Genomic DNA, 17653 nt, shown 5'->3' with positions numbered 1-17653 from the left:
GTTTTGGTATCAAATTGCCACTTTTAAATTGCGTTGCTACCAATTTGAGGCGTAACTATTCTAAATGTAAGGGTTCATGGATGCAACATTACGAACTCTTGCTTACTGCAAAAATTAAATATATCTGAAATTTCACGTGCATTTTAGCAATTATGCTAGTTTCTCTATAAAAGAATTTATCTCTACTCTATACTATGGTTAATGATAAAAACTCTCAAAGTTTTTCGAATATATCGAGCAAAAAAAAAGCACCATTATATACCCCATAAATCGATTTGTATTCATTGTTAAATATGGAGTTTTCAAATAGACACCACCCTTTAACACTCCATTGCATTTATGGTAAGAAACAACCTATTTATTACAATCCCATTCTTAAAAAAACTTTCTGCTAAAGCTAAATCCAACAAGAGTGCAAGAATGTCACAATATACGCCCGTCACAGCAAATTTCTTTACTCTAGCACCTGTATTTGCAAATGGAATTTTAATTTTGTGGTTGTTTAGTAATAACTAATTGTTTTGTTTTCTAAGTCCACAAAAAAACTCCTTACCAGGTAGAGATACCTTAAAATACACCTAAAATTGGAAAGTAACATCTATGTTGTACCACAGAAAAGTGGTCTTGGTTTTTCCCTACGGTCAATAATAAAAAAGTTACAATATAAGTTATTTATAGTAACAACTAAGGGAAGTAAATCTTAAAAAAAAAAAAAAAAAAATATATATAAAATTGTAAGTCCTCACAAAAATCTTTACCAGGTAGAGACTGGTCAAAATACACCTCAAAATTGGATGTAGCATGCATGTTGTACTACAGAAAAGTGGTCTCGATTTGTCCCTACGACTAGTAATGAAAAAGTTACAATATAAGCTATTTATAGTAACAACAAAGGGAAGTAATTCTAAAGAAGGGAACTGCGCATGACACTTCGTCTCATGATGGTGTATAATTGTGTCAAGTTACATCAAAATCCCTCCATGCATGAAGAAGAAATGCTTCGGACAAAGTCATTCTTGTATCTGACCTTTGGCCTCTAAGTGTGACCTTGACCTTAGACCTAGGGACCTGGTTCTTGCGCATGACACTACGTCTCGTGGTGGTATACATTTGTGCCAAGTTATATCAAAATCCCTCTATGCATGAAGAAGAAATGCTCCGGACAAGGTTTTCATTCTTGTATCCTTTGACCTCTAAGTGTGACCTTGACCTTAGACCTAGAGACCTGGTTCTTGCGCATGACACTCCGCCTCATGGTGGTGAACATTTGTGCCAAGTTATATCAAAATCCCTCTATGCATGAAGAAGAAATGCTCCGGACAAAGTTTTCATTCTTGTATCCTTTGACCTCTAAGTGTGACATTGACCTTAGACCTAGGGACCTGGTTCTTGCGCATGACACTCCTTCTCATGATGATGAACAATTGTGCCAACTTTCATCAAAATCCCTCTATGCATGAAGAAGATATGCTCCGGACAAAGTCATTCTTGAATTTGACCTTTGACCTCTAAGTGTGACCTTCACCTTAGACCTAGGGACCTGGTTCTTGCGCATGACACTCCGTCTCATGATGGTGAACAACTGTGCCAAGTTTCATCAAAATCCCTTCATGCATGTAGAAGATATGCTCCGGACAAGGTCTGTGGACGCCGCCCGCCCGCCCGCCAGGGGCGTTCTCATAATACGTCCCGTTTTTCAAACGGGCGTATAAAAACTGTATGTGTGACCATGACTTATGTGTAGATACATAAAAATAACTCTAATATTCCACGACCTTTTCTCTAACTTGTATATAATGAATGGCATTATGTTGCCTTAACACTCCGTAAAGGAAAGGAATGTAATGTGACAGATAAACCTGAGAAGTTGTTTAAAAAGAAATAATAAATGAACTGTCAGATAGCTTTTAAATATAGTCATTTATTCATCACCTGATCAGTAAATCTGACTCTAAAGAACATAATATTGCGATGAAAACAGTACCTGATTCAACTTAAGAAGATATATATATATAGAGCGGAAAGATCTCAGTGCTGGCAGAAAATGAAAGGATGTCATAATTAATTTCCCTGCTTGTCATATTCTTTGGTATGAATGAGCTTTATGAAGAATATCGATCATTGCACTTTCATTCAGAAAGCAGAGCATTCCAGTACGTTTTGTTCAAAAACATCGAAGCTTGTGTCGAATACATTTTACTATTCTGAGAATATTGTCAAGCATGTTCCATAGATTACAATTTAAAATTCACGACAAATTAAGGATGTCCTTGTCCTGAGTTATTTAACATTTTTACAGTTTAAAGGCAATGCGTAACCCTTTGAGACCATTGATTAGGTTTTTATTAGGAGGACAGTGCGTTACCATTGCTATACCTAAACAGAGTGAACTTATTTTATGCTTTATTATCTCACTGAACAGTGAAGTATCATCCTACGTTCTCTTTTAAATACTCACTTTGAGATGATGATATAGGTATGTGCCTAAGTTAATAATCCTAACCAAAGTTATATTCAACTCGTTCTAGCGGCTTCGGTGAATATCACATTGGTCTGGTCCATAAACTAAGATATTCACCTAATTATCATACAAAAACTGTTTACAATGCCATGGTTACTCTTTTATTATGTTTCTATTATTCTTATTTAGACAATGTTTGAAAACAATGTTTTATTCACAACGTTTATGATATAACTTTGTGACTTTTTTCCAGTTTTTCTTTTCATGTGTGTACGGTACTTTGATGTGACTTAAATAATGTGTTCAAACTTTAGATGTTTGAGAGAATTTTATTACATACTGTTTTACAGGCAATTTTTATATTATAAATATTATTATGAATACACCGAAAATATTAATTTTCAACGGCAAACTGAACAACCATATTACAAATTATATGTAATATCAGAACAATTTCCAATGAGAATAAAATATCATATTGAATATTTTGAAGAGTGTGGAATGATTGAAATTTTCAAAATCGTGGAATACAACGGGTAACGTTTTTTTAGGAGACATGTTCAGATGTAATTGCTGGTGAGCAATGAATTCGTAACGGTATGTTGTTTTGTTCAAAACATGGCTTTTGAAATTATATAGTAATAACATGTTAGTACATGATGACAAATGTTAAATCCATCAGTTTCTCTTACATTTAGTCACTATTTTTTCATACAGCAAACATCAAGATTCCTCAAGCAGACTTCAGACGCTTTGTGTTCTTTAATTCTTTTCTGTACTTGTATTTATTAGATAGTGCCATCCTTGTTGCAAGATGTCTTCTAACTGATATTATTTAAAGAGGTTGCCGCAAATAATTATTGCCTTAGTAGAAACTAGACCTATTAATCTCATGTAGATGCCACTGAAACAAACATTGGGCTGAGAGCAATAACAAAAGTATGTCACGTATCTGCGAGGGCTAGAGTTAACAAAATGACTAAGTGAAATATGAAATCAACTGGGAATCGACCACTGCTTCGAATTTTCAGAAAATCGTTGTCGTTTTAGCTAATAAATGCGCTTAGTGTATGCAAAAGAGTAATAAAGACTAGAAAATACTATTGATAATGTCGATTGTAGAATCCTTTAGGTTTTATCATTTTTTATGTGCAAAAACAGCTCATGAAAAAATAAAACGTTTTATCGCCGCAGCATGGCCCTTGAGACCACTAGTGGGAAGGTCAATCAATTCTTTAAGACCTATTAGAGGCTTTGAAGTGTTAATGATTGCAGGCAAAGAAGGTTATGAAATATTTCTATTTCAGTCGATGAGGGCTTGTAAACAATACATGGCAACGATAACAATAAAATTGTTTATGGAATCTATTGAGAAAAACATAATACGTCAGATTTATTAGATTTGAAACAGTATCAACTAAATCTGTTTATGGAATATATCGTTCAAACATAAGCACATTGTAAGTTATGATGTTTGCATTTTAGCACTGCAAAAATATGTATATTCATTGTCATACTTGATAAAATTATTCATAGATTTTCTTCTCATATTCAATATATTATCAAGTCCTGAAACTATGCAGTTATGGCCAAATAGTGTTTCGTTTGTTTCGTTTTAAGTCAGCAATAATTGGTCAAAATAGTTTCTGCGCAAATGCATTACAGTTGAAATACAACATATGCTTTATGGGAATGCAAACGAAATCCTTTGTATAAAAGAATCGAACGATTCTTCACTTTTAAAAGCCAATTAAGATATATATAAATTAAACTCTAGACAACCGTCTCGAATTGCAAATAATAACAGTAAGGATATTTTTATGCTCCACAAAAGACGCCAAAGCAGCAGCTTGTTCTGTGTGGTAAGGTTTTGGAAAGTGTTACAGGAATACATCTTTCTAATTGAGTCCGGGTTTAACGTCTTTTTCAACAATTTTACAGTCATATAAACGACGGTGTCTACTTGTAGCAGTGAGCACAATGTCCAACTTGATAGTGCTGCTTCACTGGAATATCACGCCGTAGACACATGACATGATACCCCACACAGTCACATTATACTAACATCGGGCTGACCAGTCCTAGCACTATCCTGTTAATGCTGAGCGCCAAACGAGGAAGCTACAAGTACAATTTTTTACATCTTTGGTATGACGCGGTCAGGGATCGAACTCACGATCTCCCGCACTCAAAGCGGGCGCTCTACCACTATCGAGGCGGTCTCTTTCAAATTGAAGATAATAAGTTTGTATAATATCCGAAAAGAATCATCCCAATACGAGTTTAACGAGTGGTAGTTAAATGAATTAAAACACGAGTTTCACGAGCATATGCAACAAAGGGCAAACAGAGAATCACAAAAAATAAATGTTGCGTTTATTATACATCTGTTGAGTCTATAACATTATTACTTTCTCGTAATAAATATTGACTTTGCTGAAATTGCAGGGTAACCGTTGCAAAGTTTCCGGTTTTTTATTGATAGGTGTTTTATATCAAGTGTAGATTCTGAACCTGCCGTCTTTGTGTGCAAACAAATTACTATAGTATACATGAGTTTATTTGTAAAAGAATCAATTTACGCATATATACATTTATAAACTTGACGTATAATCGTTGCCTTGAAAACAATACAAGCTTCGGAAATCCACATGTATATAATAATCTTCGTTTATACACCCATAAAATTGTTTTTGTTTATGAAAGATATATAATACACACTGCATGGCAAACTATAAAAGAGAATGAAGTAGGTGCTCGTGAAATCACATAGTTTTGCCCGCTCATTAACCCAATACTTTGGGTTTTATCGTGCATAATGCATTCTAATACCAAGGAAGCACCCGTTTGAACAACATAAAAAGGCACCACAATCTAAATTTTGATATATATTCGCCAGGACTTGTCTTGTCTTTCATTACAAAATCAATATTGAATAACATATTTGTATGAAAAATATCTGACAGCTGTACACGATAAGCCTTTATTTAGTTGAATAAAAAGGTAATGGACAAGCTGTATTTGCGATAAAAAAGACTATCATTAGAGGGCTCAAAAAAGACAATGAATTCTCCTGTCAAATGCATTAAACCGTGAGTATTGTAAAAACCATCACTGTTCCTATACAATAAATTTCAATGTTCAGCTTCTATAATACATATCTTGAACATTTTACCATGTTGCGAAGTTTTGAACAAATATTTTCTGAATGTTTCAAATCTTAACCAAACCTTAATGAAGTCGCAACCAAGCTGCATTATAACAGCCTCGGTTTAATCACTCAGTTAGAGTGTGCACATGCGCAGTCCGTCAAACATATGCCTTTTATTAATACTAGCAATAAGCTTCTCAGTGTTCTAAACATATGCAAATATTCTATACAGCCTTGCCTTTCAAATTCCAAATACATTTGTTTTGTTAAAACGAAACTGTTCATACATATATATATAGATCACTGTTTATGATAAACGATACTATGATTGTTTTATATTAGATAAAATACAATTCCTGAGAAGCATATTCATTTACGAAGAAAAAACATTTCTTGAGATTATTCTGTACTATTTCTGTAACACTTAAGAAGGGATACGCTTCCCGGAAAATTCATTAGTAAAGAAGAATGTACACAATTTATGGCATTTTCATTCTAAAAATTGCTTATAGCATTATCTTATTGCAATTTTGTCACATACGGTATGTACTTCTTGAAAGCATTTCTCCATAAGTGATAATCATATACTGGGTCCAGAAGATGTATAGGTCTCAAATTCCTTAGCGGAAGAAGAGACTGTGTCGAAAATAATATCTGCTGTGGCAACTTTTGAATTTAGCACTTTTATATAGAGAATCTAGCCTAATAAATACATCTACTGTAATTTTTCATGAAGGCTGATGGTGAACAATAGGGCAGAAATAGTATTATTAAATGTGTTGATCGAAACAGGGGACGGAGAAGTTATTAGTCTATGATGTTGTTGTGCCACATTCAATACGTTACGTTGACGTTGCAGGAATATTAAAATATGAATACTTTTTATTTTTGACATTTCAGACAGTTTGAATGCCCACCATTAACGTTGTTAAGATTACAGTCTTCATGGAATACAATGTTACCATACACAGTACCATAGAATGAAAACAAGTTAACTGTTTCGAAAGACCATAAAACGTCGAATGACATCTACAAAAACAAAACGAAATATTAAATAGTCTACTACATGTACGACAGAAAAAAGCCTGACAATGACCCATGTATACAAAATCTTTGACAGCAGTTTTGCGTTCAATATCTTCACCGTCTTGTCAACAAGTACGGCTGACGACTGCAACTGCTAAAAAAAAGAAACAGATGCCAGCAAAGCTGAGAGAAGTATTGAATCAAGACAGAAATCAAAAACAAATGCAAGGATAAATATCCAACAGGAAAAGCTACTTTCAAAAAAGTAATTGTTCAATATATGTGTCATATACAATAGTCCACATAAGATGAAATGTGTTCTTCGTGTCATAAAGAACCACATGTATTACAAAAATGTTTCTTATCCGTTTATAATCAAATCATAAACGCATTGTGAGTGTCTACACAACGTAATATAGATAAACAATTTCACCATATCATTTCAGGTGCGCTCTGTATTTCAACAGACACCACTGGCGTTATTGTGGATTGCACACCATCGTAGACATGAACAGACGAGAAAGGAAAATAGAGACAAGGAAATCCGGCAAGCTGTGAAAACAGACAAGAATCAATGACTAGGCTTACAAGTAATATATATAGCATTTCATCTAGTCAGTTTCAATAAAGAGAAGTTAAAAAAACAATAAAAAACCAACAGATTTTTGAAATAACATACTAAGAAAACAAAAACTTGATTTAAAAAAAAAGGATGCAGTAATGCATTTAACACAGGGTATCCAGGAATCAAAGGAGGTTTAGGTATGTCTCATTGTTTTTTAGAAATTTCTATGGCAATTTACGTGATGTATGGAAATTTGTTGCTTACAATTCTGAGTTTTCTCCAAAACAGGAGTTTGTAATTTTTGTCCTAATCTGTTAACGATATTATATATGTTACATTATATATAATATACTAAAGTTTCACTCGTCTTAGTCAGGATATATATCAGTAAAAGCAGAGAAACTAAATGCCGTGTACCGTCACATGCATAAACATACTTTTTTATAAGTAAGGGCAGGATGTCAGTTTGAACTGGTTGATTACCAGACATCACATGTAAATATTTTAGCTGTAAGGTCACAGTTATGTCAAAACATTTTTTTACCGTTAGAAACAAATGAAAAGACGTCATTTTACTTCTACCCATTTCTTGTTTAGGCGTTTACTGACATTCCGTCAAACGTTGCGAGTAATAACACTCAAGGTTGTCGTGTGTTATCTGGATTCAATGTAATTTAAGTAATAAACTCTGTAAGAAAATCCTTTTAATTTGTTTAAGTAAGTTTGCTTGTAGCTTCCATGACTCGTATCACAAATATATTTACATCAAAAAGAAAATATAACGCTATCTTTCTTTAAATGCGCATTTGTCAGGCATCCAAGAGACGTTCAACTGAACACTTTATAAACGCATGCGCATGTTGATTGATTTGTATTTCAGTGCAACAAATATTCGATTGATAAGCGGTGGCTATAATAAATCATTCTGCAACGTTAAGACCAACAAAATGTTGTATCAATAATTTATCAATTGAGTTTCTTCCACTTGGCCTTAAGATCAATTTTAAAACTGTAGGGGTATTATAGTGCGATTTCTGTAGCCGTCCTTTGAGTACCTGTATAACCTGTGCTACTGGAGCTAAATACAGAGACTATGCAAATAATTCCCGGGAGTCATTAACTTGATTTTTGTAGTTTTAAATCAGTTAAATGTCTTTTTACGGCTAGATGCAATGTATAATTAAAAATCAAATAGTAAACGAAATCATCTGGAAACAGACAACGTACCTTATCCGCAAGAAATAGTTGAAATGTTACCCAAGCATTTCCTAAAACCACATTGTGTTTATATTAGTTATGTGAAAGGTTAACCACCTTCAAAAGCCGTTTCTCTATGGCCTTTGATTTTTCACCTGTTTTTTAGGTAAACCTAAGATTTTTTTCAAACTTAAGAACAATTGCCACAAAGTGTGAATGTTTCACTGGAAACATTTTTTGTGTATTGTAACGAAAGGTTAGATACGGAAGCCATTGTTATATTGTCATTGTAATTATGTTCAGGTGCATGCTTCCTTTTACATTGATGACAAAGAACTGATTGTTTGTTTTCATTCTTTAGTTAGCATTCGCATAAAATATGAGTTTTCTGTGAGTATGTGCTCGGGTTTAACGTCTTTTCTCCACAATTTTTCAGTCGTATAAACGTCGGTGTCTACTTGTAGCAGTAAGCACAATGCCGAATACACATAATATGATATCCCACCGAGTCACATCATATTGACACCGGGATATCCTAATGTATGTCAAATGCTTCGAATTTCCTGTCATACGTGCAACATTGATTTTCTGAAAAACTCGACAAAGGTAGAGTTGTTTATTCAGAAATAATTCGAGATAAATCAATACGGACAGCTGTGTACGAAAGACCCGTGGTGACATTTCAACTTCATTATTTCACGCTTTCTTCTTCAATTAATGTATATGTTTTTGTTTCTTTCGGGTTTAACACCGTTTTTCAACAGTATTTCAGTTATGTACGACGGGCATGTTCCTGGGGTCTGTACCAGTATAAACCTGTTTTCCGCAAGTATCTGCCAACTACTCCACATGAATCAGAGGTGGAGGACTAATATAATTTCAGACATAATGACTTTTATCAAATCGTCATGGAGAACACACGCCACGTCCGGGGTTGAACTCACGATCCGTAGATCTGCGCTCTCCCCATTCAGCTAAACTGTTTACATAGATTGTATTAGACTAAGGAATATACATAAAAACAATTATCTATTACGATATTGCGTCATGATTTTGTAATAAAAAAGTAAATTGATTAGTTGGTGTATGATGCATAAAGAGCAAAATGTGATGGCATGAAAAAATAGCACAAACAGAAAAAAATAATTGTAACTTTATATTTAATTTAGATTTCCATAGGAGCTGAAAAGCAATGACAAAGACATATTAAAAAAAATCTCGAAAATATTCCACATTTAATTTACGAAATTTCAAACTATATTTTTGTTTCCAAAATTCATGAAAAAATTTAACTTAAAATGTATTCCGGTGGCATTTTTCTCATCTTTTTGCCTGAAATAGTGTTGTATTATTGAAATCCGTTTATCCGCCGAAGAAAACTACGGTGCTTAATCCAAGCTGATTTTGGATCATAGGTCACAATTAGTGTGATTCAACTTTACCAAACAAAATGAAATACGTATCATACGTTTTAATTGCATTTAAATTGCTAAAAAGCCTGTTGTCGATATCAGAAGCATAGAAAAATCAGATGATTGCAGTTTTACGATTTTTCTGGTTGATTAAGTCTTTTATTTGCAAACAAATGTTAGCTTATCTTAAAGTAATGATTTTATTTGTTTGCTCACTGCCTGAAGAAAATAAGGATAGCATATAAATAGCCATGGGTTTGTATAATAAATCGAAATATATATTTGTTTTTTTTCACTTTGTTCGTGTACATTCCGATGAATATATCCTATATATATGCGAAGGATTTATGCAGAGAAAAGAACCTATTAAGAGAAGTCTCTTTAAATCGCTATCTATGGTTCCCGATGTGTTTAATGCCGTTCCAATTAATTTCCATCAGACAAGCTTACAGCATTCGCAGAGTTATATCTTGTTATTTCCGGTCGTAACCTAGACGGCCAACCTATATCTTCTGACTTATTGTCAACTCAACAGTAAAAGCTCGTGTGTATATTAAAGACATTAGAACATATCCATGTTTTAGTATTACTTAGGCACCAAATATTATGGAATGAAATGTGTAATTCAAAGCTGAAATGTATGACATCGTGTTTGTAGGCAAGGTTTTATACTTGTTATTCTTGTTCAACATTTAACATGCTGTATGTTACCCATTCATATTAGAATACACTTCCTGATTTTGGAGATTTCTGTTGAATATGTATTATTTGTTAGGATCAAACTTGATATTTGTATCATAATTGCTTTCATAATTGCCCTCAGTTCAGTTTCACATTCGTTAGTCAAACGTATAACTAGTGTCGTATGTTTTATACTGAGTTGTCGAAACTTCAATTTATGTTTTATACTTCTAAAAACACTCACTAAGTTTGGACGTATTCGGTCACCATTTATAGCAGATTTCCAACATTTCGCTTCTTAGACATGACTATGGTCAACATTTATAGCTTAATTTATTCGAAGAAGTAAACGAATAAAGGTTTGCAAAGGTATCTCATGCTCTTAAGCTGACTACTCATTACAGAATGTATATTTTTTATCATGCTTGTTAGTTTTTGAATAACAAAGGTATAAAAAAAGATACTTTGAAATAAGTAATGGGAATGTTTATTTTGAAACAATCTGGCGTTCATACAAAATCAACAAAACATGGCTCCGAGACATTCCACACCCCCACCCGATCCCCAGTCCGCAGATCAAAACGATAGACGTCTAAGAATTCACAGCATTGAACATAAATATAAACACTCCCACAATAAGGAGTTGGCCAGTACAAATTTTATTATAGAACTATTAGGTATCAATATGACGTATTCAATCAAGGTAGTAGCCCGTTCGCTTAGCTCAATAGCGTGAGCGCAGATATACTGATCCCATTCGATCAACGGGCAGGGCGTGTGTCCTCCGTGACGATTTGATAAAAAAAAGCATTGTATCTGAAATAATTTATCCTACACCTCTAATTCATGTGTTTAAGCGGAGAACAGGTTTGTACTGGTATAGAATCAAGGAACACTGGTTAGGTAAACTGCCCGCCGTTACATAACTAAAATATTGCGAAAAACGGCGTTAAAGGCATTGGCCTTCAGATCGTTCAAAAACAACATAAAAATGACTTTTTTTAATATATTTGGAAATTAATGCTTATTTCTTAAGAATGCTTTGAAACTTAATTAGTGACAGACTATATATTACAGAAACGCATGCGAATTAGTTGTTTATACTACTTTTAACGATGAAAATCGAAAAGCGTTTGTAACGCTTTACGCGAGGTAAATTGCCTCAAATATAAATATCTACATTTGACGCCCATTGAACACTAAATCCTCTTTAGCGTTATTGGTAAAGACAGCAGAATAATTCTTTATTGCAGCGCCGGTCCGGGCTCGATTCCCACAAAAACCCATATTCTAATGTTCATAATATGGCCTAATTTCTATTCCAAAGAAAGATCATTTTTAAGCAAAATCTGGAGGTCAGTGCCTAACAAACAAACAAACAAAATCAATTAATTAACTTAAAAGTAATTTTTATTTTACAGAAGGCCACATTGAAACTTAAGATTTGTGATATATTCTAGAACTGTTGTATGTCTTTATGTGTTACCTACTTTAAGTAAACTTATTGTTATTAATATTATTACTCATAATAATTCTCGGCAATTTCCGTGTAATAACGTACTTTCGTTAGGCTATTCAGCGTTCTTCGAACTAATATATAGCTCAAAACGTACATGTATTTCCGTACAAATCGGAAAATGCCGAACTCTAATACAGAGAATATGGACTTTGCCGATTGTCATTATTACCTTATACCTAACAACATGCTAGTGTCAGTCGGCACAAATTTAATTATCGTTAATAAAACAGTTGAATATATTGTCTTTAGAAGCTAGCCTTCTTATTTATAGTACTCCTTGTCTTCACTTAGTATATGAACGAAAAAACTATTAACGACTGGAATATACAGTTTTCTAACGAAGGTAATTTACCAAACACACTGTTACACAAGGAAAAATTACGGTGCCCCTAAAGTGACATGTTACACACTTTTTTTCCAGTTAGGTAATGTGAGACTTTTTTTATTTCGTTTAAACGAAATAAGTTATTTCGTTTAAAGGAAATAGTTATTTCGTTTAAACGAAATAATCATTTAGTTTAAACGAAATAGTTATTTCGTTTAAACGAAATAAGTTATTTCGTTTAAACGAAATCATTTCGTTTAAACGAAATAAAAAAAGTCTCACATTACCTAATTGGAAAAAATGTGTGTAACATGTCACTTTAGGGGCACCGTAAAAAAATGTGAGACGTTTTCTTCCTTATTCGGGCGATTGAGTGAAAACCCTCATTAATGGACCTTAACGGAACCGAAACACAGAACAGCATTGTACAAATTGTAAAGAATAGTGTCCCTGAACAAGGGCATCATTAATTGTCGTTAAATATTAAATTGAAAGTCATTTAACGCTTGACATCATTCCCTGGAGATTAAAATGAGTGCCCTGTTGTAGAGTGCCGCTTAACAAGCATTGATGTTTTTTTTTACAAAGAAGGAAAAAAAACAAATTCGATTATCTTCGTAACAGTCATTCATACAATTTGAAACTGTATAACAGGAAGAAGGTAACGCTGTCTGACAACGTAATAAATACAGATATAAACGAATAAACGAAAAAGCGATTTATTTCAGTTTTCTAACGAAGGTAATTTACCAAAAACACACTGTTAAACTAGGAAAAATTGTGAGCCGTTTTGTTCCTAATGCGGGGATTGAGTGAAAACCCTCATTAATGGTCTTAAACGGAGCCGAAAAGCAGAACTACATCGTACAAATTGTAAAGAATATTGTCCCAGAACATGGGCATCCATAATTGTCGGAAAAAAACAAAACAAATTCGATTATCTTAGTTACAGTCATTCATACAAACTGTATAAGAGGAAGAAGGTAACACTGTCTGACCAGGAATAAACGAAAAAGCCATTCATTTCGAAAAAAAAAGTATTTTTGTTCACTACTAACCAACATAATGAACATGTCACTTTTAAAAAAAATGATCATTCTTTCGATTTATATTTTAATTCGTAACAGTTGTAGAGGATTCCTCTATATCTTTTATGCTGTTTCTGCTTTCCACGTTGTATTTCCTGTTTCGCTGGGACCGGCTGTAAAATTCTATATTGAAAATCTGTCATATTATTACATTTTAAAGTCTGTTTAAAATGTAATAATATGACAGATTTTCAATATAGAATTTTACAGCCGGTCCCAGCGAAACAGGAAATACAACGTGGAAAGCAGAAACAGCATAAAAGATATAGAGGTTTTGGTGTTTTACCTGCGTTACCACTTTACTTTATGTTCGGTAAAGCCATATATAATATTTAATATTAGGGGGCCTCCGTGGCCGAGTGGTTAAGGCCGCTGACTTCAAATCACTTGCCCCTCATCGATGTGGGTTCGAGCCTCACTCGGGGCGTTGAATTCTTCATATGAGGAAGCCATCCAGCTGGCTTGCGGAAGGTCGGTGGTTCTACCCAGGTACCCGCTCGTGATGAAATAATGAACGGAGGGGCACCTGGGGTCTTCCTCCACCATTAAAGCTGGAAAGTCGCCATATGTCGTTGCGACGTTAAATAAAAAAATATAATATTAGTTAGATGCGAAATGAACCATGCTGGCGCTGTGCCGTGATTTGCCAGGTATATTGTGTTGATGATTGGCTCGTATAAATTTTCGCTACCTATAATAATTTATAGTGCGAACTTGTATCCTATGGGAAAGTAAACTTCTGAATTTAATATTATCCACGTTTTAAATCCTCTGTCTATATCCACAGATGTTGACTTTAAAGCCACTATCTTATATCCATATAAAAGATTCTGTTTTTTTGGCAAAAGGTATATTCATTTGCTTTAATTGCAATTGGTCTGGCCCCGTGTTCACAAAACATTTTCAGTCTCAGCTGAGTTAGATAACGAAACTTTATTTGTCATTTATATCTAAACAGCAGGTTTAAATTTAAATTTGAAGTTAATAACTATTTTCAAGTGACTGTTTAGTACTGATGGTTAGTCTCATTTGGAATTTAACCATGGAGTTTTAGTAAAACTGATATTAAAATTTCAAACTCAAACTCAGCTGAGACCGAAAAATGTTTTGTGAACACGGGACCTGGTCACTGCAATAATGAAAAGACAGTGATGACCGTATCCATACCTGATAAAACTTATTGGAGATGTGCACTTCAGGCGTTATATCTATGTTATAATATCTATGACTCACTATCTGTGATGTAATAGATGTGATGTAATATATGTGTTTAAATGAACACCGATAATGCGAAACCAATATTCTTGTGGGTATGTGTTTAATTAACATTGTCATACCTGTAGTGTAATTCAGTTATATGTAAATACATCCGTTCCTATCATTTACCAGCTTCATTACGCATGTTTATTGACTCAACGTTTAAATGGACACAGATGAGCCTGGTTTGTTTGAAATGACAATTCTTGTACCCTTTTCTATTTACGTTTGTCCTGGAACTTATACAAATCTAGAGTTAGTTATGATATATTAGATATTATCTGATATATGATATATTAGAATTATCTATAGTATCGCGTTGCAATCCAATTTGACGAGTGCAATACACAGAAAGATGAACAGGAAATTTCAGATGTAAATCTAGCGTTGTTCTAGATCAGAATAAAGCATCTAATGGAAACTAACACGTTTGTTACCATAGCAGCAGAGGAGGTAGCAGCTGTTTCAGAATGGATTCATTATACGTTATCTAACGACGTCAACCTAATTGTATACGAAAAAATATGCAAAAAGGTTGTAATTATAAGTAGCAAAATACAGTGCAATATTAGCTGTCATACATATCCATTTAAATTTTTATTGACCTTCATAGGATGCGATAATGAAGTGTAAACACATTTTCTGTACTTACATTATATATCGACCTCTATATCATAATGGATAACTCTGATATTAAGAAGGTTTGTCAATTGCGTCTTCAGTACAGTACATGGTATAAAATAAAATCTGAAAAGTAGATCCCTTGGAAGCACCGAGAACAAGGCAAACAGTGAGATTTGCAGGCTCGGTTTGATTGAGCAGTAATGGAACATGCAACACTGCCCACGCCCCCCTAGCACTGGCTTAAGCAGTATTCAATCTTCAATTCTAAATGAGTTGAAATCAATGATCCCGAAGGACCAGAAAAGCCTCAGCCCAGAGGTATCATACACTTTAAAAAGGTCATTATTTACTTATGGGAACGTAATGAATAAGGGAAAATATTTCAGTGTCTTCTGATATTATAAAGAATTATATGAAATTTGTAAAATATATCAATCTTTTTCTCCATCCCAACCCATTATTCTGCATATCTGATAATAACTCGACCAACATTTCGGTATTTTACTCTACCATACCTAGAAAACTTCAGGATTTTGCAACTAGTGGCTATATTTTTGGAACTTTGCTATTAACACATAATTATAATAATCAGTATTACGCTCTAAATATTTCATGTACTCTGCAATTTCGGCTGTGTATGTTACATCTTTGTAACACAAATACATGTAATGTTTCATACAATGTACCCATCAGTGAATGTTTTAACCAGCAACCGCTATTGCTTATTGTCACCAACAAGATAAAACTCTATGCAAATACATGCCTATCCAATCTATTTAGATGTAGTTAATTGATCTGTAAACGGAAGGTAAATATCACCTTTTGATAGGCTATTGTAGCAACATTTATATATCATTAAATAACTTGCTCTTGTAGCAGCTGTAGTTGCAGTGATGGCCTTTCAGTAAACCAATAACAATTGATTTTCTATCAAGATCGTATTTTTCGATAGCAAACAACACATTTTGTATCGCTAGTTATAGTTTCTGAATCGGATTTATTGGCATATCGGCATATACAATATCCAAAATGATAGTATATATTTTAGTTATATTATAGTTATCATAACATTAAAAATACTAAAGGTATTTCAATAGATAAGGGTAAAAATATATGGCATTAATTAGTATTATTTTCCTCTGAATACTTATAATGTGCACAGTTCACACTGAGTGTACAAATACAGTGTTTATATGTAACAGAGTTCGCTTTGGGGCCGCCCCTACTGAAATTCCAGTTATGAAATTAAACAATGTTAGTGTTGCATAATTAAGACAGGTCTACATATATATGAACACCTTACATGTAAAACAGTACGGCCGATAATACTTGAGCAGGGTTTGAGAGCCCATTGGCGTGTGTCGATATCTTATTGCATATTACGTGTATATAACCATACATCTATGGCAATTCTTTCAAATCATTTCTTAACAACAAAGTATAATTCTTTAACGTTAACGAAGATAGTTACCTTTTGCCGACAAAATCTTAAGAAAAATAATTTTAATTTCTATATTCATGTGTGAAAAAAACTAAATCTTACCTTTCACACACGTGTCATTATCTGAAAACGTCTTTCATGATAATTAGTCCATTTGTTACCTTTTAAATCCAGACATAAAATAACATCAAAAAATATTCTAAAATGTTAAAAGGACACTATTTTAAAATATATTTTGCGGTAAAATAAGATTTCTGGCTGTGTATAAATTCCACGAGGTAAGTGCTCTTTATTGATATAAGGATATTTTTAACTGAACAGAATATCAATCCTTGTAGGAACAACAGTTTTATACGCACTCCTTAGAACGAACTGGAATTAGTGATACTTCAGGGACATCTGCTAAACTCCAATAGCTTGTCTGAGATTTCCAATTAAAGAGAATCTCAGATAGCGTTCTGACACGGCGGAAATACATCCATCTCGCTGCGAACTGTATAACTGCTCAAAACCTGATATCTAAATCCTGTTGTGTTTTACTCAATTGTATCCTCATAGTTGTTATCATTGATGTTATTTTTTCATGTTTAATAGTAATTTTGTATACATCAGTTGTCAGTGTTTCGCGGTTCATTGTCTCAATCTTGAACAAATGATACTGTTGAGCGCAAATAACCAATCTGCGCTATTTACCAAACGCGCAGCGCATATAACAAATTTTTGTACGTTGCTTATATGCGCAACGATTTACCAATTGTTGCGCAGGATAAATTTACCCTGCGCGATTTACCAAATGCGCAGCGCAAATAACAAATGTAACTTTATATATCAGAAATTTGCATTTCGTGTTTGATAAATCATGCAGTTGGTCAATTTATTAATAAATATAGATGTCAAAAAATGCTG

General features: G+C 33.6%; 1 protein-coding gene across 1 annotated transcript in view; it reads right to left on the bottom strand.

Annotated features, from left to right (window-relative positions):
* LOC123525617 (regulating synaptic membrane exocytosis protein 2-like) overlaps positions 1-17001 on the bottom strand; it is a 141014-nt gene extending 124013 nt beyond the window's left edge. The window contains exon 1 of the mRNA XM_053539191.1: positions 16850-17001. The gene's annotated coding sequence lies outside the window, so the exon portion shown is untranslated. The remainder of the gene's footprint in view (positions 1-16849) is intronic.
* Between the last annotated feature and the right edge of the window lie 652 nt (positions 17002-17653).

Source organism: Mercenaria mercenaria, chromosome 3, assembly GCF_021730395.1.
Source record: "Mercenaria mercenaria strain notata chromosome 3, MADL_Memer_1, whole genome shotgun sequence".
Lineage (NCBI taxonomy): Eukaryota > Metazoa > Mollusca > Bivalvia > Venerida > Veneridae > Mercenaria > Mercenaria mercenaria.
This window is presented reverse-complemented; position numbering and strand designations above follow the sequence as displayed.